Source organism: Phoca vitulina, unplaced genomic scaffold (genome assembly GCF_004348235.1).
Source record: "Phoca vitulina isolate PV1807 unplaced genomic scaffold, GSC_HSeal_1.0 scaffold10, whole genome shotgun sequence".
NCBI lineage: Eukaryota > Metazoa > Chordata > Mammalia > Carnivora > Phocidae > Phoca > Phoca vitulina.
The window spans coordinates 11,612,539-11,618,538 of record NW_022589713.1 but is presented as its reverse complement, the minus strand read 5'-3'; positions in this window follow the sequence as shown (position 1 = coordinate 11,618,538).

The window sequence follows — 6,000 nt, the reverse complement described above, 5'->3', positions numbered from 1 at the left end:
ATCAGAGATGTTGACCCATAATTGTCTTTGTTTGTAGTGTCCTTGGCCTGGTTTTGGTATCAGGATAATGCTGGCCTTATGAAATGAGTTTGGGAGTGTTTCCTGCTCTTCAAATTTTTGAAAGTTTGAGGAGGATTGTCATTAAGTTTTTAAACGTTTGGCAGAATTTACCATGAAACCATCTGATTCTGAGCTTTTCTTTGCTGGAATTTGTTTGATTACTGATTCAATCTCCTTACTAGAAATTGTTTAATTCAAACTTTCTATTTCATCATGATTCAGTCTTGGTAGGGGTTGCATGTTTCTAGGAATTTATCCATTTTAGGTTATCTAACTGATAGCATATCATCATTCCTAGTAGTCTCTTATAATTCTCTGAATTTCTGTGGTATCAATTATAATGTTTCCTTCATTTCTGATTTGATGTATTTGTCTTCACTCTTTTTTTCTTAGTCTAGCTAAAGGTTTGTTGATTTTGTTTATCTATTAAAAAAGCCAGCCCAGTTTTATTGATATTTTCTATTGTTTTTCTGGTTTTATTTCACTTATTTCTTTCCGATCTTTGTTATTTCTTTCCTTCTTCTAATTTGGACTTCGTTTTTTTTAATTAATTTCTTTATGTGTATAGTGAGGATATTTATTTGAGAGTTTTCTTTTTTTCTAATGTAGCTGTTTATTGCTATAAACTAGAACTGCTTTTGCTGAATCTTATAAATTTTCGTATGCTGTATTTACAATTTCATTTATTTTAAGATATTTTTTGAACTCTTATTTTTTTGGCCCTTTGGTTATATAAAGTGTTTTGCTTAATTTTCATATATTTGTAAAATTTCCAGTTTTCCTCCTGTTATTGATTTCTATTTTCATACTTTTGTCATCAGAAAAGATATTTGGTATAGTTTCAATCTTCCTAAATTTGCTAAGAATTGTTTGTGACCTGACATATAATCCATCTTGCAGAATGTTCCATGTGTACTTGCAAAGAATATGTATTCAGCTGCTGTTGGATGGAATGCTCTGTATATGTTTGTTAGATCCATTTGATTATAGTTCAAGTTCACTGTTTCTTTTTTGATTTTATATGTGGATGACCTATTCAATGGTGAAAGTGGAGTATTGAAGTCTATTATTATTGTATTTGTCCCTTCAGATTTGTTTGTATTTATTTGATATATTTAGCTGCTCTGATGTTGGGTTAATATATATTTATAATTGTTTTATCTTCTTCATTAACTGAACCCTTTATCATTATATAATTACCATCTGTCTCTTGTTTATGATCTTTGACTTAAAGTTTATTTTGTTAATATAAGTATTGCTATCTCTGCTCTCTTTTGATTTTCATGGATTTTCTATCCCTTCACTTTGAGTCTAGGTGTGTCCTTAAAGTTGAAGTGAGTTATTTATAGGCAGCATATAGTTGAGTTTTGTTTTTGTCCTCTCAGCCACTTGATGCGTTTTGCTTGGACACTTTAATAATTTACATTTATACTAATTATTGATAGGTAAGGAATTTCTAATGCCATCTTATTATTTTCTGGCTATTTTATACTTCTCCTCTTGCTATCTTCCTTTGTGAATTGATGATGTTTCATAGTGCTATGCTTCGATTCTCTTTTCTTTATCTTTTGTGTATCTACTGTAGGTTTTTGTTTTGTTGTTACCAGGAAGCTTACATAAAATATCTTATCACTATACCAGTCCATTTAGAACTGATAACAACTTAACTTCAATTGCATATAAAAACTCCATACTTTTATTTCCGTCCCTCAAATTTTATGTTTATGAAGTCACAATTTACCTCTTTTTATATAGTTTAGCAAATTATAGTTATTTTTAATCCTTTTGTCTTAACTTTTATACTAAAGTGATTAATACACTATCATATTACAGTATGAGAATATTGTGAATTTCATTATGTACTTACCTTTACCAGTGTGTTTTATATTTTTATAAGTTTTCATGTTACTCATTAGTGTTCTTTCATTTCTTTCATTGAAGAACTCCTTTCAGCATTTCTTGTAAGGCAGGCCTACTGGTGATGAACTCCCTTAGCTTTTTTGGGGGGGGATGTCCTTATTTCTCCTTCATTTTTGAAGGACAACTTTTCCAGGTGAAGTATTCCAGGTTGGCAGTTTTTTCTTTCTGTATTTTGAATATATCATCCCACTCTCTCCTGGCTTGCAAAGTTTCTGCTGAAAAAGTTGCTGGTAGCCTTATAGGGGGGTTCCCTTGTATGTGAGTTTTATTCCTCCTGTTATTTTTATCATTATCTTAAAAAATTAGTTTTATTGTAGTGTGTCTAGGAGAAAATATTCAGAATTGAAATTTTGGGGGAATCTATGAGCTTTATGAACCTGAAGTCCAAATCTATCCTCGGATTTGAGAAGTTCTTGGCCATTCTTTAAATAAGCACTATGCCCTCTTCTTCCTTTCTTATACTTCTGTCAACCCACTTAGGGATTCTGAGGCTTTCTCAGACCTTTTCTATGGATGTGCCTGCTTCACATTTCTTGTTCCTTCTTGGTGGTAATCCTTAAGGTTGTATGCTTTCTCTTGATGCTACAAAGCCAGGCCATGTGCTGATAGCTTCCTGTTTGCTTTCCCTAGGTCAGTGCTGAATGCTCAAGTTTGTATGATTTTTTTTCTAATTCCACATAGTTGTGCCTGTTTTCTTTGTGCTCACTAGCTATCTGGAAAAGTTCGCTTTTGCCAGTTTGGGGAGTATGCACAGGGAGATGGTCACGAGGAGGGGATGTGTGTGTGAGACACACGGAGTGTTGGGGGTACCTGTGGGCCAGTTGGGAAGATCTATAGGGGAGGCATCCCCAGTGGCTTGTGAATGGGCTATAGATGGAGTTTGTGACAGAGTTGGTAGGATCCATGTCCTTTGATGCCCTCCTATAGCCCTAGAAGCAGTTCTCCAAGTTGCCTCCTCATTGTTCTACTCAGTATTCAGGATAAGTGAGAAAGAAGTGGGTCTCTTTGGCACATCTGGGGAAGCTGGAAACTCACCTGTTCAACTTTCCCCCGTGCAGAAATCATGAGCCAAAAAGCTCTCTCTTGGCAGTGAGCTCTGCTGCCTTGGGGAAAGGGTGATGTGGGTAAAGTGAAGCTATTTCTCTTACCTTCTTCAGTGTGTCTAATCTCTAATACGTTTTTGCTCCAGAGGTGTGCTGGAGTATCTCTGCTGGACTCCAGGACTTCACAAAGGCACTCACATGTATATGTGAATGTCAAAATCAGTCTTCTTTGGGGAATATGGTAGAAAACTCCAGTTTTGTCACTTAGTGATGTTATTCTGCCTCATCCCAGTTTTACAGATAAAAAATATGAGCCTCAAAATGTTTTGTTGTCATTTAGATTTATAAATAGAGGAGCTAGAAAGAGAACCCAGGTATGCTGAAGAAGAGGAATAGCAGGAGTCATTGAGATGGATCAAGGAATGGAGTAGGTAGTATGGTGGGAGAAATTGTATCAGGGCAGAAAAGAAGAGGCTCATGGAGGGTCAGTTATATTTTATATATGTGGCTAATTATAAGTCAGAAATAAGAGATTTGTTTCTCATGAGCTATAATGCTTGTTTTTCCTATTCTCTAGATATAAATATAAATGTCTGCTTCCTACTTTGGATGCGGAAAGCTCAGTGGGATCTCAGAGATTTGTCCTAAACCCAGGAAAACCCAGGCATCCTCTCCAAAAAGGCAGCCAGCTTTTCACTTATATCAGAATAGCAGTAATAACACCTCTGCAAATTTTTAGATCATTTTGCCTAAAGATTATAGTTTTCTAATGTAAGTTATAAAGTCTCCATTTGATAGGCCACAAAGAGGACCATGGGCATTAAAAAGGGCAGAAGCCATTTATGGTGACTGAGAGTTGGAACACATCAGTCTCAGGAAGCTCCACGTGAAATGGCTACCTGGGAGATGAATTAGAAGAGGCTTGATCCTCTATCTGGCTCACATTCGCAGCCTCTCAAAGTTGTTGTGAGGAAGAGATAGGATACCCAAGCAGCCATGGCAAAGAAACATTCCATTCAGAACTTTGAAGTTAATTAGTTCTATGAATACTTCCATGTGTATTAGGATATAAAGCTAATGATTCTCTGGCAGTCCTGGTCCCTCCACTCCCAATATTGGTTTACTTTTTTGCAGCTTGTGCAAGGCAATGTTCTTGAGAAGTCCCCCTTCATAAGCCTTCAACCAGATTAGGACATTGAAAACCTCCCCATTTTCTGGACCAGGAAGGTGCAAATGAGTGATCCCAGAACTGTACCCTGTTGGCCCTAGCAACCTTGCATCATGGGTTGCAGAAAACAGAAATAAATGATTAAAAGGAATATAGAGACATTATGTTTCACTTAAATTCTAGTATTTCCAGAATTTTGAAAGAGATGTTACCTCTTCACAAACCTCTTTATCCAAAGTTGCCCTCTTAATTTCCTTTTCTTTCAGTCATTGAAAACAATAAGCTATGTTTCCTACTTATCCAAAATTATAAGGTATATAGAAACCTCAAAAACCAGAATTGTTAAAGGGTTATATTCATACCATGAGCTATATCTTAACCATCTTAAAAACATTATAGAGTCTCAATTTTCTTACCTATAAAATATACTTTCATGGTTCATCTAGTTATACAATTTTCCAGTTGTGCATATACTCTCAAATACTCCTTTTTGAACATGAAAGGAAATTCAAGTATTCCTGTTTTGGTATGTAGAAATCAAGCTGAATTAAAATTATGAGTTCACAATTTAAGGTAAAACTTTAAGAAAACTAAAATTTGTAAAACTAAAATTGGAAAATGAAACTATTGAGTGTGTAAGTTGTTTAGTAAATAAATATACACACATATATAATTATTATTACTTGAATCATATATCAAAACCTAAACTTATGTCACAACTATGCATTGTAGTCTAAGAGAGAACTTCTTTCCTCAGTGTGGAAAACACCAGCTATATCCAATGTTAGGAACAGATAAAATTATTCTTAAAAAAAAAAAAGTCTCTCAGAGCATTTTCAGCAACATCTGAAAGTCATAAAAAAATGCTTAGAGTGTAACATCATCTGAGTTGAGAATCGGTGCATTAACAATAAACATTATAGTAATGATAGTAAACAATGTTTATTTAATCCTAACAAAAACCTTAAAAAAGGAATTATTAACTTAGGTAAATAAGTCTAAGCTTCGAGAGGTTTCATTAAGATTTTTATCCAAAAATCACACAGCTAGAAAATTCAGGAGCTGAAATCAAATCCTGATCATATTTTGGTTTGATAAGCAAAATGCTATAGTTTTACCTATTTCTTACCTGCTCATTTGATTGAATTTAATTATCTACCAGTTACTCTTAATTCCTTAAGGCTACATGAAGTTAATTATTTAAGAGACTTCTATTGATAGAGTGGTTCAACTAATTCGCTAAATATCAACTCCCATAAAACTGAAGAGGCATGGAGGTGAATCTGGCACGATTTCTTCAATTGAAAATTAGATCAGTTCCACCCTTCACAGATGGAGATTTGTGACAATCCAATAACACAGAAGAGTACAGAAAACCAAGCATGAAAAAAAAAAGAGAGAGAAATAGACTCCTTATTAAATTGGGTTTTACAGATCTTTGTTACTTTAAGACTGAGACTTGAGTCTTGAGTGGTATCACCTGAGCTGGGAGATTGATCTTTTGGCAAAATTCCAGAAGACTTTGTTCCATAATTTGACACCAAAGGAAGACCTAGGTCATTTTTTTTTTTTTTTTTTTTTTGTCTTTAGATACTATATACATTAACAAAGAGTGATAAGAATCAACTCTTTCTTTTAAGTATGTCGTTTCTGTAATAACGCAATAATCTTTTCAGCAAGATAAGAAAAGGTAATAAAATCAGTTATCAGTTTAAATCTGTTTCTATTGCTGGAAACATCCAGTTTTTCTTACTTCAAATCCTATTTCCCTCCTACATTCATAAAAAACATCATAAATACTGGCCACAA